This window comes from Aquarana catesbeiana, linkage group LG09 (assembly GCF_042186555.1).
Source record: "Aquarana catesbeiana isolate 2022-GZ linkage group LG09, ASM4218655v1, whole genome shotgun sequence".
NCBI classification, from domain to species: Eukaryota; Metazoa; Chordata; class Amphibia; order Anura; family Ranidae; genus Aquarana; species Aquarana catesbeiana.
In genome coordinates, this window is record NC_133332.1 from 125,271,311 (window position 1) to 125,298,988 (window position 27,678).

General features: G+C 40.6%; 1 protein-coding gene across 5 annotated transcripts in view; it reads right to left on the minus strand.

Annotated features, from left to right (window-relative positions):
• The window catches only part of FGF13 (fibroblast growth factor 13), a 577,206-nt gene that overhangs the window by 412,045 nt on the left and 137,483 nt on the right, over window positions 1-27,678 (minus strand). The window contains exon 3 of one of the 5 annotated variants that reach the window (XM_073599244.1): window positions 11,476-11,521. The exons of the other annotated variants lie outside the window; for them this stretch is intronic. The gene's annotated coding sequence lies outside the window, so the exon portion shown is untranslated. The remainder of the gene's footprint in view (window positions 1-11,475; window positions 11,522-27,678) is intronic. 5 annotated transcript variants of the gene reach the window in all.

Here is a 27,678-nt window from a genome sequence, read left to right on the forward strand (position 1 = left end):
TTTCTAGCCATATCTTTTGGGTTGACTACTGCTTAACAGCCACTTCTTCAACTTATTAACGTTGTGATCACTATGCGGTGCTAATCAGGAGTTTTTCAGCTCTGTTTTGGATTCCATATTCATTTCAAGTCAGGTTGTACTCAGCGGTGAAGCTATTTTCTTCTCTTATCAGGTTATATTTTTATACACATATATTTAATTTTTTTTGGAGGTGGAGTTAATCTTGCATGTGTTGGGATCATGATTTTCTTGCACTCCCCTGCCCTTAACGATGCTCACTTCATGCATTTTGTTTATATGATTCTCAATGTTAATTTGTGTTTTATTATAGATGTACATTGTCTTCCACAAGGAACCACCCCTGAGGAAAGGACAAGTTCCTGAAACGCGCTGGGTGTAATTTTCATCTAGGAGACAATATTTATTTGTATTTGTTGTACATTCTGATGTTCTTCTTAAATAGTCAAATCATAATTTCTATGCAGATATTGGCTTTTTATAATATTTAATAAAGTACAATTTGTTATAAATCAATTTTTGTTTTTTTGGTTTTGTACCATTAAATCCCAATCCTACTTGGGGGACCCTTTCTCACATGGGGGGGGTGTCTATAGTATGCCTGTAAAGTGGCGCCTTTTTCCTGTGTTTAGAACAGTCCCTGCACAAGATGGCATTTCTAAAGGAAAAAAAGTCATTTAAAACTACTCGCGGCTATAATGAATTGTCTATGGGAGAAATCAAAAGTGCTAATTTTAAAGGCTTATATGCATGGTATTGTCATAAAAAGTGTTTGGGGACCTGGGTCCTGCCCCAGGAGACATGTTTCAATGCAAAAAAAAGTTTTAAAAATGGCCATTTTTTGAGTAGCAGTGATTTTAATAATGCTTAAAGTGAAACAATAAAAGTGAAATATTCCTTTAAATTTTGTACCTGGGGGGTGTCTATAGTATGCCTGTAAAGTCATGCATTTTCCCCATGTTTAGAACAGTCCCTGCACAAAATGACATTTCTAAAGGAGAAAAAGTCATTTAAAACTACTCCCGGCTATAATGAATTGTCGGGTCTCGGCAATACAGATAAAAGTCATTGAAAAAAACGGCATGGAGTCCCCCCAAAAATCTATACCAGGCCCTTTGGGTCTGGTATGAATATTAAGGAGAACCCCCAACCGAAATTTAAAAAACAAAATTGCGTGGAGGTCCCCCCAAATTCCATACCAGGTCATTCAGGTCTGGTATGGATATTAAGGGGAACCCTGCACCAATTTTTTTTTTAAATAGCGTAGGGGTTCCACTTAAAATCCATACCAGATCCTTCAGGTCTTTAAAAAAAATGGCGTGGGGGCCCCCCAAAAATCCATACCCGACCCTTATCCGAGAACGCAACCTGGCAGGCTGCAGGAAAAGAGGGGGGGACGAGAGAGCGCCCCCCTCTTGAACTGTACCAGGCCACATGCCCTCAACATGGGGAGGGTGCTTTGGGGTAGCCCCCCAAAGCACCTTGTCCCCATGTTGATGGGGACAAGGGCCTCATCCCCACAACCCTTGCCCGGTGGTTGTGGGGGTCTGCGGGCGGGGGGCTTATCGGAATCTGGAACCCCCAGATCCCGCCGCTCCCTGTTTGAAATGGTATCGGGTACATTGTACCCCTACCATTTCACAAAAAAAGTGTCAAAATGTTAAAAAAACACAAGACACATCTTGGGACAAGTCCTTTATTAAAAAATAATAAATAAAAATGTCCCACGAAGTCCATTCATCTTCTTCTCTCGCTCCGCAGGACCAAAAAAAAAATAAACCCACACGCCCAAAAATCCATACCAGACCCTTATCCGAGCACGCAACCTGGCAGGCTGCAGGAAAAGAGGGGGGGACGAGAGAGCGCCCCCTCTTGAACTGTACCAGGCCACATGCCCTCAACATGGGGAGGGTGCTTTGGGGTAGCCCCCCAAAGCACCTTGTCCCCATGTTGATGGGGACAAGGGCCTCATCCCCACAACCCTTGCCCGGTGGTTGTGGGGGTCTGCGGGCGGGGGGCTTATCGGAATCTGGAACCCCCAGATCCCGCCGCTCCCTGTTTGAAATGGTAAAGGGTACATTGTACCCCTACCATTTCACAAAAAAAGTGTCAAAATGTTAAAAAAACACAAGACACATCTTGGGACAAGTCCTTGCAGGATCTGGGGGTCCCCTTGTTACTCCCGAAAAAACGGCCGTTTTTAAAACTTTTTTTTTGCATTGATACATATCCCCTAGGGCAGGACCCAGGTCCCCAAACACTTTTTATGAAAATAACTTGCATATTAACCCTTAAAATTTGCACTTTTGATTTTTCACTTTCGTGTCCCATAGACTTTAACGGTGTTTGAACAAATTTTTTTGCCTGTTCGCATGTTCTGCTGCGAACCAAATCAGGGGGTGTTCGGTTCATCCCTACTGGTAATAAATAATGTGTACTCCCACTCGTTTTATTGGTCTGGAGTGGTAAGTTGGGTACACCAATGTCTGTCTTGGGACCAATTCCATTTCATTTACTCATAAACAATATAGAGGTTGGTATAAATAGCTCAATTTCAGCTCAATCTCAGTTTTTGGGGATGACACAAAAATAAGCAGGGCAATAACTTCACATCAGGATATAGAAGTTTTACAGGAAGACCTGGAGTGGAGTTGGAGTGGAGTTGGAGTGGAGTTGGAGTGGGCAACTATATGGCAGATTAGGTTTAATGTTGTAAAAAAGTGTAAAGTGATGCACTTGGGGGCTAAAAATATAAATGCAAACTACTCACTAGGGGGAAAACCTTTGAGGAATCAAGGATGGAGAAAGATCTCAGGGTCCTGGTAGAAGACAGCAGACTATTAGCTTGCATAAAAAAGGGAATTTACTCCAGAGATAAAATGATAATCCTGTCACTTTATAAAACTCTGGTTTGGCCACATCTAGAGTATTTCATCCAGTTCTGGTCACCAGTCCTCAGGAAGGATGTGCTGGAGCTGGGGAAAGTCCAGAGAAGGGTAACTAAATTAATAAGTGGACTGGAGGACCTCAATTACAAAGAACGATTACAAGCACCAAATTTATTCTCCCTGGAGAGGAGATATGATAGCGGTATACAAATACCTCAATGATGATCCCAGCGTAGGAAGAAAAATTTTAAGTCTCAGGGAGTGTCAGAGGTCACAGGGCCAAGCAATGAGATTGGATGAGAAGTGGTTTAACCTTAAGCTGCGTAGGGGGGTTTTCACTGTCAGGGCGATAAGGATGTGGAACTCTTTTCCACAATTGGAATATTGATAATTTTAAAAGACTCTTGGACGTGCATCTTAGTGAACACAACATACAGGGATATGGGAAAAGATTACCGACATTGACACACATACACCTTCACAGGTTGAACTGGATGGATTATTGTTTTTATTCAACCTTACCTACTATAAATATGTGAAACTATGTAACCCTTCATGTTCTATTACAGATTAGCAGCCTTCTTTTACATCTTCTTCCCCCTGCAGATGAACCCTGAAATATTCCTCTTGATTCATATAAAACTACACTCTTAGTGGCTGTTAATGTGGAGCAAAACTGGAGATTTTCATTAGCACCTTATTAGCTTCCCTGGCTCATATAAAAGTAAAAACTGAACTGGCTGCTCTAGGATACTGCTCAATCCATGCTAAAGTTTAAAAAAAAAAAAAACCTTTATTACATCTGGAAAGTTAGATTTCAGTCAACTGGGCACGTGTAAACAGCAAAACAAAAAAAGTTCCACTGATGCATAAAAACAGAGTGAAGGAGGAGAGACACCTCTATATTGCTTCCCTGTGGGTAAGGAGCAATAGCCAGATATTAATTTAAGCTGAAATACCCTTTAAAATGTTCCTATCTATCTTCATAAGAATTGTCTGATTAGATTATTTTTATTAGAGATGCAAACCTTATTTCATACTGGAAACCTTGATGCTTTCCCCAGAATTGTTTCCTTGAATGGGTACATTAATGGCATAACATATCTACTGAACAGACAGTAATATTTTGCTGTGCTTAGCAGTCACATTATGGCCACTGGTTGGTGAGTCAGTAACAGTTCAGTGGGCGGTGAGCTGTGATTTAGTCGGCCAGGAGACATTTCTCTGCTTCTGAATGTGCAAACCAAGATATATAATGAAGTTAAACCTGATCAGCAGTGAACAGATTAATTCCCTACCTGAAGGCATCCCTTTTATTGACCATCAATCTAAGGGGAGACTTTTACACTGACCACCATTCTGAAATTGCACTTTTACACTGACCAACATTGTAAGGAGGCACTTTCCACCAATATACCAGTGCAAAGGGGTGCTTTTCCACTGACCAGCAATCTAAGGGGGCACTTTCCACTGACAACCAATGTAAGAGGGAACACTTTGACTGACCGCCAGTGTAAGGGGAAACTTTTTTACTGACCACCTATCTAATGGGGCACTTTCCACTGACCAACAAGCTAAGTGCATGTCATGGGGCAAGATGGTAACCGCATTCCTCTGTGAAGCTGCTTTATCTGAAAGTGGTAACTAATAGGTAGCTAGTGCAGAAGAGGCAGTGAAGGCTTGAAGCTGTGGATGCAGAGGAGGTGTAGTGGAGGCTTGAGCCTGCAGATGCAAAGGAGGGGCAGTAGAGGCTTAAGGCTGTGGGGGCAAAGGTGGTGCAGAGGAGGCTTGAGCCTGCAGGTGAAGAAGTGGCACAGCAGAGGCTTGAGGCTATAAGTGCACTGGAGGTGCAGCTGAGGCTTGCGGCTGCAGGCACAGAGTGGGTGCTGCAGAGGCTTGAGGCTGTAAGTGCATAGGTGGCTGAGGAGGCTTGAGGCTGTGGATGCAATGGAGATATGGTAAAGGTTCAGACTGTGAATGTAATAGTGACCGCAAAGCTTCAGGCTCTGGATGCAGCTGAAACTGTTAAAGTTCAGACTTTGAATGCAGTGGAGGTTGTGGGTGGTGTATTAGCCAAGGGTTCAGTGGAGACTTGTCTGCAGATGCAGTAAAGACTTGACTGCGGGTGCATCAGAGCCTTAGTTGTGGGCATAGAAAAGACTTGACTGCGGGGCAGCAGAGGGTTTATTGTGGATGCAGAAAGTGGAAGGGATAAAGGCTGAAGCTATGGCATACAGAAACTGCAGAAGCTTAGAGAAGCATAGTAACTCTTCACTTGAACACAGACTTGCATCTTACTTAAGTTAAATTAACAGATCCAGCGTGAAAAATGAGGCATCATGTTGTGCAACTGCAATGCTGCGTACACACGATGGCACATTCCGACAACAAAATCCATGTTTTTTTTCAACAGATGTTGGCTCAATCTTGTCTTGCATACACACAGTCACACAAATCTTGTCGGAAATTCCGGACATCAAGATCGCAGTGACGTACAACACGTACGACGAGCTGAGAAAAATTAAGTCCAATAGCCAGTGCGGCTCTTCTGCTTGATTCCGAGCATGCGTGGAACTTTGTGCATCGGAATTGTGTACACATGATCGGAATTTACGACAACGGATTTTGTTGTCAGAAAATTTGAGATCCAGATCTCAAATTTTGTTTGTCAGAAACTGTCCGATGGAGCCTACACACGGTCAGAATTTCCGACAACAAGCTGCCATCGAACATTTCCTGTCGGAAAATCCGACCATGTGTACGCGGCATTAGACTCCAGGTAAAACCCTGACATGCCTGTGGCTATGCAGCAGAGAGGGGGCACCATCTCTGGATCGCAGGAGTTACAGTGGGCACATTTCCACTGATCACAAATGTAAGGGGCACTTTTTCACTGGCCATTAATGTAAAGGGGCACTACACTTTTCACTATCTGCATTTTTCTGGCCATTGGTATCATTATTTATTTCATTTTAAGATTACTACTGAAAATATGCAGGGCACAGAATGGGGTGTAAACAAGAAACATCTGATCTGGTTGTCAAATGTGCTAGGTAAGCCATATATCTTATTTTGTTATTTATTATTATATCTAAAGAATTTTGCTCATGATAATATGCCCTGAGCTGTAGATACAATCATTTTTAGCGGGTGTTCCCTGAGACCTACAAAATACTTCCACAACAGACAAACAACTGCAGCACTCAGAAGAGGGGGACCTCCTTCAGTTCTTAGATAGAGTCCACAGATGGGTGCTCTGGCTTCGATGTACTCCAGATAACATGTGAGCAATAGAATTCAGTAAAAGAGCCGGCAACTCCAGATCCATTTGAAAGGTCTATTGGTTACATATTTAAAAAGTATACAAATCCCCTTTGTATACTCTTTTAATATGTAACCAAAAAACCTTTCAAACAGATCTGGAGTTGCTGGCTCTTTTACTGGATTCTACTACAAAATACTTCCATTCTGGGGTCAAAAGTTTGAGAAATGTTGGCCTGGGTGCTGATGTTCATTCTTGATTTATGAGTTTGTTAAAAGAGAATTTTGGCCAAAGCTTTTTTGGCATTACTTCTCTTCACAAGAGCACATATACTTTTGCTCTCCTGTGAACCCAAAACTATGGGGGTTATTTACGAAAGGCAAATCTACTTTGCACTGCAAGTGCACTTGGAAGTTCAGTCGCTGTAGATCTGAGGGGGACAAGCAAAGGAAAATAAAAAACAGCATTTTAGCTTGAACATGATTGGATGATAAAATCAGCAGAGCTTCCCCTCATTTCAGATCTTCCCCTCAGATCTACAGTGACTGGACTTCCAAGTGCACTTGTAGTGCAGAGTGGATTTGCCTTTTGTAAATAACCCCCAGTGTATTGTGTGAAGATTGTCAACTTTATTAGTAAATAGGCCTATATAAGTATGTGTGCCATAATCAATTGCATCCAGTTTGAACTGTTGCTTCTTCTAATGTAATATATTTCAAAAACTTAGGCCTGATCATGGAAGTCATCAGTTGTGAACAAATCTGATATATGATGGCTTTCATGCAGCATAAGAAAATCTACAGTGTGATCAGATATGGTTAAGAGCTCATAGCTCTGTTCCAGTAGGCATAAAATCAATGCTATGCTTACAATATAGCTTCACTTTTACATCATCGTTCTGCTTTGTGCTCTGTAGACAATTGCCATACTCTACTTAACAATAGCAGCACTGTAAGTCTGAAGTAGAAGGAAAGGCAATACTGTACCCACTCCCTACTGCTCTTCTACTTCCTGCCTTCACTTGGTAATAAATACGAATGTAAATACATTTTATTGTCTTTTTTCTGACAGTCACATGACTACAAAGCTCCAGCAGGTATGCTTGTTGGAATGGCTGATGGGCACTTTCAGGCCCAACAACATCTTAGAGCTGTGGACACCAGGGGGATGATGTCACAGCTCTAGAGATTCATCACTGTTGTCTGTTCTGCTCCAACAGACACACTGCTTGGAGCATATAACTATGACAAGATTTTTTTTTCAAATGATCTAAAGCCACTTTAAATCATATCAAATCATGTAAACTCAATCACTAAAATCTCATTTATGCTATAATACAACAACATAATTTCAAAATTCATTTTCAATATGTTCATTAAAATAATACCGTATCCTGCCATGAAAGTCATTGTTCAGACTCTTCCTAGTATAGGATAACAGAGCTCTGGCACATCTACCAATTTTGTTCCAGAAGCAATTTTGCTCCAGAAGCCTCCTTCTGATGGACACTACAGGTGGTCATTCACATTCATGGTCCACTGCTGTTACCATTAGAGAACCCACCCTGAGAAATGCCATGCAGCCTTTGCTTGAGTACATGCATATAGCCACAGGGCCAGTGCAAGGATTTTTGTCAACATAGGCAAAGATGCATTTTGCCACCCAACCTATCCCCACCGTCCTCTTGCTACTACCTGTCTAAAACGGAGCTGGTACCTCCTTCACATTGGGAATGGGGCGCAACGTGAAGGATGTCACACACCATTGAAAATGGAGCTGTGCTGAACTTCCACTAAATGGCAGTGTGTAATGACGGGGGGGGGGGGGGGGTTATGCATTCCTTGCTCTCCTCACTGGCCACAGGCAGCTGGCAGGTAAGGCCAACTAAAACTATCCTGATTACACCCCCAGATACCCCCCACTCTGATCAAACCCCTAGATATCCCCCCCACTCTGATCAAACCTCCCCAGATACCCCTACCTTCGTTTCACCTACAAATACCCCCCACTCTGATCACACCCCTAGATAACCCCCCTCTACCCTGATCACACCTTCCCAGATACCCCTACTCTGATAACATTCCCAGATACCCTCCACTCTGTTCACACCCCTAGATAATCCTCCACCCTGATCACACCTGCCCAGATACCCCTACCCTGATTACACCCCTAGATACCCCCTCAGCCTAATCACCAATCCCCCAGATACCCCCAGTCTGATCACCCTGTCCCCCCCCACACACATACACACCTTTCTCTCCCATAACACACCTCCCCAGATTCCCCCACCCTGATTGCACAACACCCCCAGATACCCCCCCCAGCTTGATCACCCCCACCTCTCCATACTCCCAGTCGGATCACACCCCTCAGATCTTTTCACTACCCCTACCCTGATCACATCCCCAGATACCCCCACTCTGATCATACCCCTAGATACCCCTCTCCCTGATCACACCTCCCCAGATACCCCAGATACCCCTACCTTGATTACACCCCAGATACCCCCCACTATGATCACACCCCTAGATAATCCCCCCATCCTGATCAAACCTCCCCAGGTACCCCTACCCCGATTACACCCTCAAATACCCTCCACTCTGATCACACCCCTAGATATCTCCCCACCCTGATCACACCTGCCCAGATATCCCTACCTTGATTACACCCCTAGATACCCCCTCAGCCTAATCACCACTCCCCCAGATACACCAGTCTGCCCCCTCACACACACACCTTTCTCTCCCATAACACACCTCCCCAGATTCCCCTACCCTGATTATACAACACCCCCAGATACCCCCCATTCTGATTACACCACATGCCCAGATACCCCCCCCAGCTTGATCACCCCTCCTCCCATACCCACACCCCTCAGATCTCTTCACTCTGATCACAGCTCCCCTAACACACACACCAGATACCCTCCTCCCTCCACCATCACACACACCTTGAGTTTACCAACTCCTCAGATCCCATCAGTCCCGCAGTTCCTCCTAGTCCTGTGGCACCGCCTCCAGATGTCGGTGTAGCATTCTTCAGCAATCAGGGTGGGTTAGTAGTCATTGGGGCAGGCATGACAAGATCTCACCCAAATCTTTGGTAGCAGCGGCAGCAGCAAAGAGCAGGGAGCCTCCTACACTCTGAACTCCTCCTCCTCTGACCTGACTTCAGTGTGCACAGCCAGCGCACACCTCCTAGCTGACAGCGGGTCCCCTGCCTCCTCTTTGCACACATGTAAATCCACCCACCGCTCCGCCTTCCTCTGCCTCATTGGATCCGTTCTGACAGCGGTACACACTCATCGCCCCGCCTGCCTTCTCATCTCTGGCTCTTTTAAGATGACAGCAGCCTGCCTACTAAACAGCAGGCAAACTAAAGCTTCCATTCCGTGCCCTCTATTCTATGGGGCACAGGGTGGAAGTTTAAGTTTACCTGCTGCAGGGACAGGTTTTTAAAAATCTGAATCCCCAGCGAGTGGCTGGGGATCCCGATTTTGCTGCCCCCCCTCCCCCCTATCCTGGCACCCTAAGCAGCTGCCTGAACTGCCTATTGCTGGCGCTGGCCCTGTATAGCCATGAAGCGGCAAAGTTTCTGCACGTGATCTGTAGGACTGAGATGCAACAAAGGATAAAAAAAAGGTGACATGTATTTATTATTTTTAGGTGGCAGTAGCTTCCGATACTCTAATGGCATTCATTTAGGGTTTACATCTACTTTAAAGTGACATTAAACGCTGGTTTAAAAACAAAATCTATTGAATGTGGAACTTTAGTCAGTGAATCAAGTCCTGCTAGATCACTTCAGGCTGGCCCCTTTTGCCGGTATAGCTATGTAAAACATGAAAAATAGGGGCCTCTACTGTTTAAAATCCAAACATGCACTGTCTCACCCTGCTCTGAACATGCTCAGTTGCTCTCCATTTTAAACATTGTGCAGAAATTCAGAGCCACTAGAGGACGATCTGCTGATAGACTAAATATTTACTGCTGCTCAGGGGCTCTGGACTTCAACAAAATGGCAGCCCCCAGCAAGAAGAAACAATAACAATGCGGGAAGCAATTTACATTACACATTAACTTTGATAGCATAATTATTAATGTAGAAATGTATTTGTTATGTGTGAAGTACTGCTTTAAGTATGTACTCATAACCCAGAAAAATCCTTTCTAATGCTTACAGCCTCCTCCAAGTCTCCAAATTCTTTTTTTTTTGCTGGTGTGACCTAACATTTTGTTAGAGACATAGGCATGTGCACAGGGTGTGCCAGATGTGCCTGGGCACACCCTAATCATGCTATGCTGTGCAGGTTCCTCCTGCTGCTTGGCTGCATAGAAAGGGACTGGGGAATCTCTGCCCTTAGTCCCTGTCTCAAAAGTGAGACATCAGGGATCCGTTTAGACCCCTGACATTTCACCAAAGCCTCCAATGGGGCTCCTAAAAAATTGTAAAAAATTGTAATAATAAAATTGTAAAAAAGTTATAATAAAAAAAGGGCTGACACTATCCACTGCTCTACTGACACCAACCTCTGCCCTAATGACATTGTCCATGCTCTACTGCGATATATATATATATATATATATATATATATAAATAAAACACAAATATGTATGTTTGAGCTTTGAGGTCCATACACTAATGCAATAGGTTGCGTACACCTAAGGTTAAAGGGTGCCTACATTCATTCTCCATGTCCCACTGTATGTAGAAATTCATAGCCACACTCTCTTGCTCATTCCCAAAATGGACTAGGGATTATATTCTGTTTGTTCCAAACACACAGAAGTGTGGAGGAAAAGGAGAGGTTTAGGGAGCTCATGGAGGACGTTACAAGGAGGCAGAAAAACAGAGTAGTGGCCATTAAGTAGTGGATGTGTATGGATTACTTTTGGAGAATATAGTTGTGGTTCTTTCACTTTAAGCTCTGTGATTTTGATGTAACCTATTCTCAAAATTTTCTTCCTACAGCTTGAAGAAGCACTGATCCTTCTGGGCGATAATCCATAGAAAAACATTCTCTTGACATCCTGCTCTAAGCCATACATTAAATTATAGTTGCAACATTATTACCCCCATGCATACCAGGCTCATCATTAAAAAGAAATTCTTGTGGTGTCATGACTGAAAAGTAAGGCAATTCTCATGTCTATATACGGGTGTAGTATAAGACAGCATCTGACAGCTGTGGTGGGAAAAGATAGTAATCAAAGAGAATGGAAAGATGAATTAGGATGGAACATGCTGTAATCTGGAATTGGGCTTTGATTCATTGTTTTAATGGGAAGGAGTAGATAGCATACTCACTAATGCAGAATGACACTCATTATATCCGGAAACCTAAAAAAGAATGCTAGTACAGCAAAAAAAAAAAAAAAAAAAAAAGTTACCAGTGTTATAATTACTAGAAATTGTAGTTAAGTACAGTATGTGTATTTTTTAGTTAAAGTGGATAACCAGCCATCTTTAAGTGACACAAAACTAGTTTAAAAGGAGAAAATTCTATTTAAGTATGTATTCCTAACTTTAAAAAAAAAAAATCTTTATTGCTCTCCACCTTCTAAATATTCCTTTTTCTACTGCTGATCTGACTTCTTGTTGGTGGGTGTTCATTCTCCATGATCCCAAAGTATGTAAGAACATAGTCACCCTCTCCAACAGGCTCTAGAGATGTATTAGGGACAATGGGATTAGCAGTGAGATTAGAGCAGTGTACATGGCCACAACTATGGGCCCTTTCACACTGAAACATTTTTCCTGCATTTTTTCCTTGCAAGACAAACAAAAGAAATATGTTTCCCTTTAAATCCTATGGGACTTTTCACACCACTGCGTTACAGGTGCAGTGTGTTTTGAAAAGTTCTGCATGCTGCATCTTTGGTGCGTTTTTGAAAACCGCACCAAAAATGCAGCTTCTCATTGAAATGAATGGAAATTGCGACAAAATTGTGGTAAAAACACACCATGATTTTGCATTTTTGGTGCATTTTTGAGTCAGGTGTCCATTTTTCAGGCAACCCAAAATGCACAGGAAACGCATCTGAAACACAGCGAAACTGTTGTAAAAACACATATGCGCTTTTTACAGTGATTTTGCTACAGAGCAGTTTGAAAGTACCCTTACAAGCACTACTCATTCCACACAGTGAGCGATAAAAGGAGGTTTTTTTGGGAGCAGATGGAGTATGTTACAAGGAGGCAGTAAGAAATAATTTCATGAAAAATAAATTACAGGGTCTAAGTAGTGAATGTGGATTATTTCTGGAAAATAAGGATATCTCCTTTAGTGTCACTTTAATTATAGCAGAAATCTGTAGAGCCTCTGGGGAAACTTCACTCTTGTCTTTGTCTCTTTGTTAGGAAGACTTCCTATCACTTCCTGTCCCAGGAGGGTGTATAATTCTGATATAGAAATGAAAACCTGGCAAAGGTTCTGCCGCATCACCACTAAAATAAGTACCGATACTTTTATTAACATATGTGTCTCGGTTTAAAAGATCCTACTTTCTTCCTCTCCAGGTAACCACATACAAAGTGAAAGGAAATCATAGTAACAGAAACTTGAAACATGTTCTTTCCCTATTTATCCAAAACATAAAAATGGACGTTTTCACTAAAGCTCCAGTTTGTGTTATGGACAACAATGAGTCCAGGAAAAGAGAAAAAGTTCTGGTCGGCCGTACATCTAAAGGATCTTAATTGTAAATCCATGATAAAATCACATATGCAACAGTTGGTTAAAGTAGAAGGGACTAGTAGAATACACTAACGTGTTTTGCGCTAATTCAGTGCTTACACACAGTTGACCATGACTTTAGTCAGCTATGAGTAAGTACTGAATTAGTGTGCAACGCGTCAGTTGTATTCTACTGGTCCCTTCTGCCTTATTCACCTTTTAAATATGTGATTTTAGTGTAGATTTACAGTAAAGGTGATTTAGATGTGCGGCAGACTAGAACTTTTTCTCTTTTCCTATGTATTCCTATCCCAGCTACAAACTGAGCCAGCACCTATTCAATATTCATTATGACGGTGAAGAAAAAGTGAAGATATTGCTCATAGTGACTAGATTCTATTTCATTTTCCAAGAGAATAAAATTTGGAACTAGAATTCTTGTCATAGACAATAACTCAACTATACCCCCCCGTTTCTCTTTTCTGGCCTTTTATAAATAAATGAGAGCATACTTGTAATAAAAATACATTGAAATACTATATTTTGTTTTAATCTCTTAGGCTGCATTCACACCTGAGCGTCACATCTTTTTGGGGCTTTTTTTTTCTAGTGCTTCTTTGCTCATTTTTGAGCGTTTGTGTACAATGTTGTTAAAGGGTTTTTGAGCTTTCTTGTTTTTTAATTAGCCAATAGAGAAAAAAAATCATCTGTTTCATCATTGGTTGCTATGTTTTTCCTCTGCTTTTATTATTTATTTATTATTTATTCTTTTTTTTATTTTTTTTGTGAGGCATTATGGTTTAAAGGTTAGGGTTTGGAGTTAATTTATTTATTATTATTTATTTACTTATTGTTTATTAATTAGTTTTCTTAGGAGGTTAAGGTTAGGAGTTAATATTAGGGTTAGAGTTTAGGATTTAGGGGTTAATATTAGTGTTAGGGATTAGGATTTATTATTGGGGTTAGGGTTTTTATTTTTTGTTTTTAATGTTTTATTTATTTTTATTTATTTATTATTATTTTCATGTAATTATTGTATTAGAAAAACACTCAAAAAATGCGAGACAAAATGCACTAAAATGTTTAAAAACGCTCAAATGAAGCGTTTCCATACATTTCTATGGAACAAAAAACGCTTCGAAAAACGAACCAATCTGCATGCTTCCAACTACAAAAAAGCTCAAGAACTTTTTTGAGCTGCAGGCGTTCATTTGTTTGGCTTCAAGTGACTTGTAGTGGAGGTGTGAACCAACTCCATAGAGAATAATTGATTTTTCCTCCTCCAGCTTTTGGAGCTGTGAGCTTCAAGCTACAAAATGCTTAATTGTGAATGGGGCCTTAATAATTTAGTGCCTGCAGATGTAATCATCACTTCTGTAGGCACATAGCTTCAGGGAGGTGTCTGAAAACATGTACAAGTTCTGCAGAGGGCAGAGAAAGAGAGGAAGACAGTATTTTCTGGTTTTGGTCTAGGTTTACACTAGGGCTGCTGAATAATCATGCAACTTTCAGTGCATCTGTGTATAGCATTTTTACACGTTTTTGATGCTTTTTCATGCTTCATGCATTTATTTGTTGGAGGAGGAAACTGTTGAGTACAAAACCCTGCAAAGAACTAACCATATACATTTATTTTGAATGCACTCCCTTTGAAGTTTATGGTCCCGCAATCACACTACTGTATGCTGCATCAAAAGTAAGCACCTGCATCTTTTCAAAAATTGCACTGCACCATGTTGCATTGATATGAACAGACACCACAAAAAATAATGTGATTTCCATTGTCATACAATGCAGATCCAGGAGAAATTGCACTAGTCTGAACAGGGCCTAATGTGGACTGATGCGCCAATGTAAGCCTGAAGCTGAATACATAAAGTAAGTCAATTAAAAAGGGACTGAATGGTGATCATTGGCATTGGTCTCTATTAGTGGGGAGGATCTGGGTTTAGGCAGAGCTGCCAATCGGTTGTTTCCACTTACACATCAGACCTTCAAGCCCTTTTGGCAGCAAGCAGGAAGGTCCTCAATGCCACCATATACACAGATCTATTTTTGGCTTAAAGACCCCAAATTTAAAAAAAAAATAAAAAAAAAGCAAAAAAATAAAAACAGGATACAGCTTTAAATTGTTCAATTAGAACCAACTGAAACTACTACACATAATCAAATGATGGTCTCGCTCACTTTCCTTGCAGTGGAAGAATAGATAATATGTACTTTCCAATGCAAAAAGGCTGAAGGACAGACTTTGGAAAAGTCCCATAACATGATGAGAGCTGAGAATTTTTGTATAAGTTACTTATGATACTGAGCAGGATTGGCTTCAAGCAAAGATTCAAATCCCTGCATGCACAGCAGGTGGTTGGAGGCATTGACAATGAATTTGGCCATTAATATTGAGTTCTTGAAGTTTTACAAACTTTAAAAAAAAAAAAAACACAGACCTGAATGTTTGCTTTAGGCAAAACAGAAATGGCTTCAGTCATGCTTCAAACTATGTACAAACATTTAGCATAGGTAAAAAAAAATGACAAGCCAGACAATTGTTATTTCCAACTGAGACATTTCTAGCAATTATTTCTATAAAATCTTTTCATGCAAACTGAATCACATCCCACCAAGCAAAGGAGTGATGCTAACAAAACCTGGCAACCTAGTAAATTGCCCTAACTTAAAAATTGCTAAACATTGTTAAACATTGCTATCAAAACCTCATACACAACTATATAATTTATGAACAATTTGTTTCCAATGACTTCAGCTCTCTTAAACTATGGGTATGTTGCAGGTAACCTGTTGTGCAGAATGAAAATCGAGATGTAAACTATAAATTGCCCATAACCTGCAGTCGCTCGGTCTAAGAATAATTAGGAAATATTACAAATAATGTCTTTTAGTTGAGAATATGTTATTCATATTTACATTGTTGAATGCCGGTAATACTCCAAATACTAAAGGCATATTCTCAATTAGCAATGACAGAAAGATGAATGATTAATTACTTCCGACTCCTGTATATATACACAGCGGCAGAATGGCTCTCCTGCGCAAATCGCCATGTATATATAAGGAGGCTCCTTTAAGAGCCATAGTAGGCGCGATCGCTGCCGGCCACCCGCGATCACGGGCATGAGAGCCAGAACGAGGATTTGTGTGTGTAAACACATAAATTCCTGTTCTGACAGGGGAGGAGAAACAAATCTTCTGTTCCTACTAAGTAGGAACAACGATCTGGCTCCTCCTCTAGTCAGTCACATCCCCTCACAGTTAGAAACACACTTAGGGAACACTTAACTCCTTGATCACCCCCTGGTGTTAACCCCTTCCCTGCCAGTGACATTTATACAGTAATCAGTGGCTATTTTTAGCTCCGACAGCTGTAAAATTGTCATTGGTCACAAAAAAGTGTCAAAAGTGTCCAATCTGTCTGCCGCAATGTCGCAGTCCTGATAACAATAGCTGATCGCCGACATTACTAGTAAAAAAAAATAATAATAATAAAAATGCCATAAATCTATCCCCTATTTTGTAGGCGCTATAACTTTTGCGTAAACCAATCAATATTCGCTTATTGCAAATTTTTTTACCAAAAATATGTAGAAGAATACATATTCCCCTAAACTGATGAAGAAATGTGTTTTTTTTAATTGGGATGTTTATTATAGCAAAAAGTAAAAAATTATGTGTTTTTTTCAAAATTGTCGTTTTTCTTTTGTTTATAGAGCAAAAAATAAAAACTGAAGAGGTGATCAAATACCACCAAAAGTAAGCTCTATTTGTGGGAAAAAAGAGGACATAAATTTTGTTTGGGTACAATGTCGCACGACTGCGCAATTGTTAGTTAAATTGACGCAGTGCCGTATCACAAAAAATAGCCTGGTCAGGAAGGGGGTAAATTATTCCGGGGCTGAAGTGGTTAAGATGATTGGGAGGGGGAGGGGAAATCATGCTGAACTAATATTTAAAATGCAGCTTTCAGAAAAACTATAGTTTTATTTTATTTATTTTTTTATAGATTCTTTTAGATACAGTATAACCACCTCATCAACTTCCAGTAAATACACTACTACCTTAAATATGTAGGCCCTGTTCCTGCTAAATAGAAGATTCTGCTAGTCTTACCGAGGTCCCAGTTGTGTATAGCTTGGGGGGGGGGGGGAGTCTGCCTGAGTCTGGAGGGAGACATTCAAGTCCCAGGGATACTGTGAGTAAGGACCTGAAAGAAGGATCCTAGTAAATGTTGCTGTTAACCCCTGGTGCACTAATGTTAAGGCTTTTCTGGCCTGGAATATTACTTATGGTGTCCCAGTGCTGTCCACTTTATGTCCTACTGCATAAGGGACTGTTCTAAGAAGTAGCTGCAAACGGAAGAGTGTCCTCATATCCTTGTCATGGAAGAGTGTCCTCATATCCTTGTCATATCCTTGTTAAGTGTTCTAGAGCAGTGTTTCTCAACCCTGTCCTCAATTACAGACCATATTTTGGGAATTTCTCTTAGATAAAATAGCTGTCCAAAATACCAAGCCATTGACTATAAATTAAAGCACCTGTGCAAGATAAAGGAAAACCTGCAAACGTGGCCTGTTGGGGGTACTTGAGGACAGAGTTGAGAACCACTGTTCTAGAGTATCCCACAGCTTCCCTAAGTCCTTGCTGGGGTAGTGCTACCTGTGGCTTTACGCGGTTAGCTTTTATTTTGTTTGGCCAGCAAGTTGAACAAAAAAACGATAAAATGGATTCCTCTATCCACATAAATGAGGTGGATGGAGGAATCATCACCCTCACTCTATGGGACATTGCATTCTAACAGCGGAACTGAGCTGCATTGTATTCTGAAGCTGATAGGCGGAAGCTACTATTCAAGGAAAATTTTCCAACACGCCCCTTCAACATGAGTCGATCAATCGATTGACTTCTGTTGAGCAAGGATGGCCACACACTGATCGAAATGTGGATGGTTCCTACTGAACTAGCCGAATTTCAGCCAGATTTAGTCTTAGCAGATTTAAAGATAGATTTGGTGATTTCACTGTTATGTTACTCACGGATCTATTTGCTGAAGACTTTGACACAAGGAAGCAAAGCCCTGCCTCTATCAAGATGTCCACCCCCACACAGAGACACAAAGTAGAACAACTATACAAGCAGTAGTGAAAGCACCACACACATAAGTCAAAGAGTGCAAGATGGTATTTTATTAGATATTCAATATTTGTCTGGGGTGGGTGGGGAGGGGGTTCAAACACTCTCTTCATCAGGGATTGAGTCTTATACGTATTACCTTACATATGGCTGGACTTGATTGGATAAACAATAATAGTTGTGATATCTGTGCGGTAAGATCATAAACACCATCAGCTCTTCTATGCTGCCAAAGCTGCTGGTTACTAGGATCCTACCACACAGATGTCACAATTACTATTGTTATTCCAATGGAGTTCAGACATATTTAATGCAATATTAGACTCAGGCCCTGATGAAGCGGGGGGTGTTCAAATCATGTTGACTTATTAATTCTACCAAATATACCAAATTATATAGTTGGACTTTGCTCAGAAACCCCCACCTTACCTGAGGTGTGAGCAGCTTTACCAAAGTGTGTGAGCTTGAACAATGAGGTGGCCTTTCACACCAATACTGGACACAACAATAACAGATCTAGCAGCTCTTATGCATGTACTCAACAGTGTAGAACAAAGAGGGAGATCCTGACATTATGAGCTCTTGGTACAGCAGGAGTGTCTTTCTGTGACAAATGTTCAGACCTATGATGAAGCACATAAGGTCTTTTAGGGATAAAATAGTGTTAAAGATTATAAACAGAGAGCAAAATCATACACTGCTCCGGCTCAGTCAACACCACTCATGTCCCAATACAGAATAGTTGCTAATCCAGCTCGTAACTGCCCAGAATGAAGGTAAAGTAGAAAAGGATGATCACACACCGATGAAAGTAAAAAGCCAACTCCTGATTGTGAATCCAAAAAGTTGAGATAACATTACAGCAACCAACAGAGAGACAGGACCCGTTAACGTGGTTCGCACCTAATGGTAATTAGTCATAACTTGCACATTCTAGCACACACTTATTTTCTATGCCAAAAACAAATGTAATGAAAGAATTAATTAATTAAAGATATCTGATAGAGGATATTTCCATTAGCGCCTACAGGATCCTAATGAAATTTGTACATTTTCAGACTCACCAAGTCTAAAACAGTTTATTTGCTAAATAAAGAAAACATTTTTTGTTAGTTGGATGACGTGCAGCAGAATTACTAATCACAATAAGTGATTCATCATGTGCCAAGCTGATGGGATTGATAAAACATTAGGAACCACTTAAGGCCACATTAAAGCTTTGTAGGTTTCTCCTGAAATCTGAGGATAGCCTAATAAACTGACACTATTCTCAATCATGTATAACCATGTTAACAGCCTGTCCGGGAGAATAAGGGGCTGAATTTCAAAGGCTGAAGGGCAGGTAAATATAATATTCCTTCTCCAAAATTGTTAAAGTGACACTGAAGCTGAACTCTAGGTAGACATAGAAGACACAAATTACTGTAGCTCTGTAACTAATAATAAATCATTAAAAATGTTTTAGGCTGGGTTCACACTGCCGCACAGAGCGGCTTACAGCAAGAGTCCGATGCGTCCCTGTTCACCGTTTCAGGTTTGTTTTCAGTCTGAATTTTTGGCTGAATTTGGACCTGAAACAGACCAGAAGATGCACAGGACTCCTGTGCAATTCGCACATCTGGAGATGTGTGAACTGGCTCCATAGAGAGCCGGTCACAATCTCTTGCTATGCGAATTGGATGCAAGGAAACCTGCATCCAATTTGCAATAGTGTGAACCCAGCCTTAATGTAATGTAAGCACCTTTATTTGACCTGGTATTAGCCTCTTAAAGTCCCTGTACAGCAGAGCTCAGTCAGAAGAGATGAGCAGCAAGGAATCAGATGTATCACGTTCAGGGAGCATACTTAAAAAAAGAGAGGGTGGAATAACAGAGAGATGAGCTAATTGGTGTGCTGGTTCTCCTTTCACTTTCAAGTCATAGAGTGGGCTTAGGGATGAGACCTGCAAATTAGGTAAAATTTTAGCAGAGAAAATTGCGCTACATCAAGGCAGCACATTTTTTGAAACAGACCTGCAACTGAACCAGAGAGCGCTAAAGCTGTCCATACATACGTTTTAATTTTTTTCAACCAGCAAGTTGAACAACACAACTGACCTGATTCTTGTATTCTCATATCAACACATTTGAGGTAGGTGAGGTAATCCTCACCACTGGGCTATTGTATTCTGACAGCTGGAAGACTTCCCCACCATCCGAATACATTGATCAGCGCTGCTGACTACAGCCTTCAACTACGCCTGTACAACCACCCTGCTCATACATGGATTGAAATTCGGCCAGTCTCTGCTGAGCCAGCCGAATTTTGACCCATGCATGGCTGCATTCAAACCCAGTACACATGGGCTGAATACAGTCCGACATTGGCCGATTCAATAAAAATCAGCCGACATTCGGACGTGTGTAAGCCAGCCAGACCAACAGCTGACCTGCTCCCAATTAGCGCTCTGAGCCAATGGTGGAGATCACTGATTGGAGTGTTCTGGAGGGGGAGGGGGGTCCCCCTATCAGAACACAACAGCTCAGCAGGGGAGATTGCTGTACTAATGTCGGACAGTTTTTTTCATTCAACCTCCTGGGTTGAATGGAAAACAACTAATAGTGTGTACCAGGTTTAAGTCTCTGAATCATCAACGTACCCAAGTGGTCCATGGGGTTAGAGGAAACCTCCTCCTTCCCCCTGGTCCCCTATTCACCCTTTGCTCCTTCTTCACTTCCTTTTCTCCCCTTTTATCTGTTTCCTTTTTCCTCTGATCTTCTTAATTTCTTACTTTTTGGACTCTTATGTCCCACTGTGACTTGTTGATGTCATTATGAAAATGATACATATTTCAATAACAAGCCCCATTTGTACTTGGAATCACTATCTCTTTTGCAAGTCATGCTTCTTGATGTAACTGTATATACAGTTTTGCTCATAAGTTTACATAGCCTGGCAGAATTTATGATTTCTTGGCCATTTTTCAGAGAATATGAATGATAACACAAAAACCTTTTTATTTTAACTCAGGGTTAGTGTTTGGCTGAAGCCATTTATTATCAATCAACTGTGTTTACTCTTTTTAAATCATAATTACAACAGAAACTACCCAAATGACACTGATCAAAAGTTTACATACCCCAGTTCTTAATACCGTGCATTGCCCCTTATAAAGATGAAGTAAACCCTGATGGGTTTTACTTCCTCTTTATTTCCCTGCAAAGGTAAAGTATAATGAGCAATTATGCACCACATAGTAGCCCATTATGTGTCACTTACCTGAAAATGAAGCCTGCAATGTCACCGCTGTCCCCACTAGCAGCGAGTGTCCATCTTCACCCCTCTTCCTTCTGGGGCCACGAACTCCAGCTCTGTGACTGGTCGGAGTCACGTGACGTCACTCCCGCACATGCGCATGGGAGCCACCAGTCGCGGCATGACCCCCTTTAGAAACGGCACGATCTGCCCTTTCTAAAGTGTACATGCGCCATAGACATCAGTGCACGGCTTTATTGTAAATGTCTCCTAAATTGTGGATTTCCAGCACCTACAGGTAAGCCTTAATATAGGCTTACCTGTAGGTAAAAGTGGTTGTACAGGGTGCAAAAGCATTTGACACAGTTCCCCATAAACGCTTACTGTACAAAGTAAGGCCCGTTGGCATGGACCATAGGGTGAGTACATGGATTGAAAACTGGCTACAGGGGCGAGTTCAGAGGGTAGTGATAAATGGGGAGTACTCGGAATGGTCAGAGGTGGAAAGTGGGGTCCCCCCAGGGTTCTGTGCTGAGACCAATCCTATTTAATTTGTTCATAAACAACCTGGAGGATGGGGTAAACAGTTTGATCTCTGTATTTGTGGATGATACTAAGCTAAGCAGGGCAATAACTTCTCTGCAGGATGTGGATACCTTGCAAGAAGATCTGAACAAATGAATGGGATGGGCAACTACATGGCAAATGAGGTTTAATGTGGTAAAGTGTAAAATAATGCATTTGGGTGGCAAAAATATGAATGCAATCTATACACTGGGGGGAGAACCTCTGGGAGAATCAAGGATGGAAAGGGACCTGGGGGTCCTAGTAGATGATAGGCTCGGCAATGGCATGCAATGTCAAGCTGCTGCTAACAAAGCAAACAGAATATTGGCATGCATTACAAAGAGGATTAACTCAAGAGATAAAGTGATAATTCTCCCGCTCTACAAGACTCTGGTCCAGCCTCACCAGGAGTATGAAGTCCAGTTCTGGGCACCAGTCCTCAGGAAGGATGTACTGGAAATGGAGCAAGTACAGAGAAGGGCAACAAAGCTAATAAATGGACTAGAAGATATTGGTTATGAAGAAACGTATTCTCTCTGGAGAAGAGACGCTTGAGAGGGGATATGATTTCAATTTACAAATACCATACTGGTGACCCCACAATAGGAATGAAACTTTTCCGCGGAAGGGAGTTTAATAAGACACGTGGCCACTCATTAAAATTAGAAGAAAAGAGGTTTAACCTTAAACTACGTAAAGGGTTCTTTTCTGTAAGAGCGGCAGAATGTGGAATTCCCTTTCACAGGCGGTGGTTTCAGCGGGGAGCATCGATAGTTTAAAAAAACTATTATATAAGTACCTGAACGACCACATACAGGGATATACAATGTAATACTGGCATATAATCACACACATAGGTTGGACTTGAAGGACTTGTCTCTTTTTTCAACCTCACCTACTACTACTACTATTACTATTACTACTATATTATCAGGCCAAAATCACCAGGGTATGTATAAAACAACTGAACAAGAAAAAATAGACCTGCACCTGTGAATTGAAGTGCACTGAAATGCCACAACCTATTTCCAACTGCTATGCGAAGTGTTCAGCCTCCTAAAGGGAACATACATATCTTCTGAATTGGTGAATAATAACATTGGAGTGGAAGTGACAACAAGGGAGAGGGGTTATGTGCATGAGACCTTTATCTCCATATAGGACCAAATATTGAGGGGAGAGCATAAGAGGTGGCGTACAATTTATATGTTTGCTGAGAAGTACTGGAGTTGTGACATCACTAACCTTGGCAAAAGTTTACTTGGATTGAACTATAAGGATTTTTAATATCACAGATGTTACAATTGTCTATATATATCTGTATTTGTTTTATTAATGCAAATGTATTCATGTTGGTACTGTTTGTTTAACTCAAGCAGCACAACACTATATTGTTGATCATTACTTATAGTTTATGTGGGAACACATTAAAGGTGTCAGCAGCAGCTTCTTGGGATTTTATCAAGTATATAATTGCTGAATATCAATTTATTTATATTTGGTGGCAGCGCAGGGGTAATTATTTCTATTTTCACATTCTGAATTTGCCTTTGCATAAGTCTTCAAATAGAAGTTGCTGTGAAAGCTCCATTGGGAATCTTAAAGCAGTATAAAACCCAAAAACAAAAAATAATATAGTGCAGCTTACCAATTTTTACATGTGGTGAGCCAGACAACACGTCTGTTACTTTTCAACTTCCTTTATCAGACCAAGCTGTCCAGCTAAATTGACAAGTAGAGGGTTGAGACAAACCATTTAACACTGACAAGGCTGCTTACAATGGTCAGCTTTTATTAAAAATACATTATTTCAATTGTTTATGTAAAACCTTTATCCCAAAAGAAAAAAAAAAGTGTCTGCCTAAAAAGTTATAGCTGCAGCTCAGCTTTACATCTGATAGTCTGAGGGCGGCCATACACGGATTGAAATTTGGCTGCTTCAGTCAAAATTCTATCCATGTATGGGCAGGCTGGTTGTACAGAAGTCGATCTACCTACCTCTTTACAACTAGCCTGTCAGGTTTTTCCTGTCAACTGCCAACTATAGAGTATTGATCAGTGTATTCTGACTGTAGGGAAGCTGCTGTCAGAATATAATAGCTCAGGGAGATGGTTTAATGAAAAGAAAAAGATTAAGGATGGCCAGCTTTACACTACCCTCTCCCCAGATTAACCACTTGACCTCCAGAAGATTTACCCCCTTCATGACCAGGCTATTTTTTGCAATACGGCACTGCGTTGCTAAAAATTGTACGGTCATGCAAAACTGTACCCAAATAAAATTGATGTCATCTTTTTCCCACAAATAGAGCCTTCTTTTGGTGGTATTTGATCACCTCTGCGTTTTTTTGTTTTTGCGCTATAAACAAAAAAAGAGTGACAATTTTGAACAAAAAGCAATATTTTTTACTTTCTGTTATAAAACCAATCCAATAAAAAAATGAAAAATCAAATTTCATTATAAATTTAGCCCAATATGTATACTGCTACATATTTTTGGGGAAAAAAAATCCCAATAAGCGTATATTGGATGGTTTACACGAACCTTATAGCATTTATAAACTATGAGATATATTTATGGAATTTTTTTTTTTTTTTATACTAGTAATGCCAGCGATCAGACTTAGAGCGGGACTGCGATATTGTGGGGACATTCTGACACTAAGCCTAGGTTCACATTGGTACGATTTGGCATGCCAAATCGCATGCTAAATTGGCGGCTATTGCCGGCAATGGCACCGTCCGAATCTGTGCCTACTTTACGGTGCCATACTGATTCCCAAAAGTAGTTCCTGTACTACTTTTGGCGACTTCGGGAGGCAATTTGTATAGACATCTGTGCAGGAACCCAGACAGATGTCTGTCAAATCGCCCCCGAAGTCGGACGGCATTGCCGGGTTGAAATCGTGTGAGTTTAGAGGAACTCACACAATTTCAAACCCGCAGCAATGTGAATCTCAATCTAGGCTGACACTTTTGACACTTTGCGGGAATCAGTGACACCAATACAATGATCAGTGCTAAAAATATGCACTGTCACTGTACTAATGACACTGGCTGGGAAGGAGTTAACACCTAGGGTGATCAAGGGGTTAACTGTGTGCCTAGCCAGTGTTTGTGTTTACTATGTGTGTTGCTTTTACTAGGGATAGTAATGGATTCTAGTCCCTGTTTTGCAGAAACACAGAATCCACCCCCCCCCGTCAGAACGGGAATCTGCCTTGTTTACATAGGCAGATCCATGTTCTGTGTAGTTTACTGATGATCGACGGGTGCCAGAGGACATCGAGTGCTTAGCACCCGCAGATCGGCTTCTGCTGTGAATTATCATAGCAGAAGTGGCTGGTCACGTGTGCCCCCTGCAGGCGGAAGACCCCAATCACGTATATATATATATATATATATATATATACGTGTAGCAGTAAAACTTCTATGGGGCGGGCGGCAAGCGGTTAACAATGCTGCTGTCCAAAGATGTCCCTGTTTCTCCGCCAGTGGAGTGGAGACACCCTAGGACAGCAAGTGTGCTACTGGCAGAATCACCAGGTAAAATAAAATAAAAAAAACTATAAAAAAAGGACAAATAAATGAAATATATGATTGATATATATATATATATATATATATATATATATATATATATAGTTTTGGTGGTTATTACCACTTTAACTGCCTTCTCTGGATGTAAAGGAGCAGTTCTGCTCTGAAATGGTTCCAGGCAGGCAACCATATTTCATAGTTTTTTTTATTGAGTTTAAGCCCAGCAACACTACAAATAAACCTCATTTGAATAGTTTGAATTGTGACCTTGTTTCAGTATTCAATATCTGTACCTCAGGAGAGCATAGGAAGATAGGGGAGTCATGAATTTTCTTTCTACCAATATGATTTTCTCAAGTAAAATTAGATTTTAATGGCAGAAAAAGCTGATTGTAGAAATGCAACAGGAAGGGAGCCATTCGGAAGATATTCATTTCTATAGCAAAACCTGAGCACTAAAATGTCTGTTCTTCAGACAAATGTAAAAACATTTTTTTTTTATGTATCTGCAAAAATGTTAACAGATATTCTAGGTTTTAGCCTTATGAAGCGCCTTGATCTACATAAAAAACAGGCAGTAATAATTCTCAAAGTGAAAGATAATTCTAAAGTTTGAATCTGTATATTTATTTGCTTTGAAGTATTGATATATTAAATTTGGCATTATTAATAAACCATTCTGTATGGCTTTCAAACCAAGTATGCTTGTATTTAATCAGCTTGGCCTGAATTGGACTTTTCTCTCATCTTAGTTTTGGGACGTGTTTCTGTGTCGGCGGCATTATCTGACTTCTTTTTCAAATCGTTCCACTTTGTCAAATCGTATAATGTCTCTTACAACAAAGAAGCTTAAATGTATCATCAAGAAACTTGGATAAACCTACACTTTGATGATACAAATGTATAAAATTTACTTTTTGAAAGTACTTAAAACGACAGTATATATAAGTCCAAATTTCAAGATCATCAAATTCCTACCGTGACTAAGCATCTAGGGCTCATTAGAGAAACTAGAGCAAAAGAAAATGATGTTGTCACTTATAACAACCGGAAAGCTGTCATAACTCAACTATACGATAGGTTGTTATGGGTTTCTGCTTTTGAATGCTTTGCTTGATAGATAAACATAGGTTCCACACCAGTCTTTGCAATCAAAAGCCTCTGATTCACACCATTCTGTGATCCTTAGTCATTGCAGATTATGCATTCTGATCTAACAATTGTCCTTCCCTCCTAATTGCTTATCTCTGCAGCTGCACTAAATGCATGTAGGGGCTGGTGGAACTGGATCATTGCTAGAATTTTAAAAGACCCAGAGCAGCAAACATTGGTTAAAAGGTGAAGTGTACAGTGGCTGTAGCCAAACTGTGGGTATAGTATAAAGGGTCATGCTTAAATAGAATTCAACCATCATTATCCATAGAAGTATTACCCTACCAGTCAGCATTATATACCACAGCATATGGATAATAATAGCCCCTCCTCCTTCAACAGCAAAGATAAATTAACCACTTAATGACTGAGCCTCTTTTTGAGATTTGTTGTTTACAAGTTAAAAACAGTTTTTTTTTTTGCTAGAAAATTGCTTAGAACCCCCAAACATTATACATTTTTTTCTAACACCCTAGAGAATAAAATGGCGGTCATTGCAATACTTTTTGTCACACCGTATTTTTTTGGAAAAAATACACTTTTTTGAATTAAAAAATAACAGTAAAGTTAGCCCATTTTTTTTTTTTATTGTGTAAGATAATGTTACACCGAATAAATTGATACTCAACATGTCACGCTTCAAAATTGCGCCCACTCGTGGAACGGTGACAAACTTTTACCCTTAAAAATCTCCATAGGTGACGTTTAAAAAATTCTACAGGTTGCATGTTTTGAGTTACAGAAGAGGTCTAGGGCTAGAATTATTTCTCTCGCTCTACTGATCGCAGTGATACCTCACATGTGTGGTTTGAACACCGTTTTCATATGAGGGCGCTACTCATGTATGCGTTCGCTTCTGCACGCGAGCTCAGTGGGACGGGGCGCGTTTAATTTTTTTTAAATTCTTATTTATTTTACCTTTTATTTTATATTTTTACACTGTTCTTTAAAAAAAAAATGTGTCACATTCATTCCTATTGCAAGGAATGTAAACATCCATTGTAATAGAAAAAAGCATGAGAGGACCTCTTTAATATGAGATCTGGGGTCAACAAGACCTCAGATCTCATATTTACACTAAAATGCAATAAAAAAAAAAATCGCCGTTTAAGCGCCATGGGCGGAAGTGACGTTTTGATGTAGCTTCCACCCTGCAATGGTATGGAGACGGGTGGGGGCCATCTTCTTGTCACTC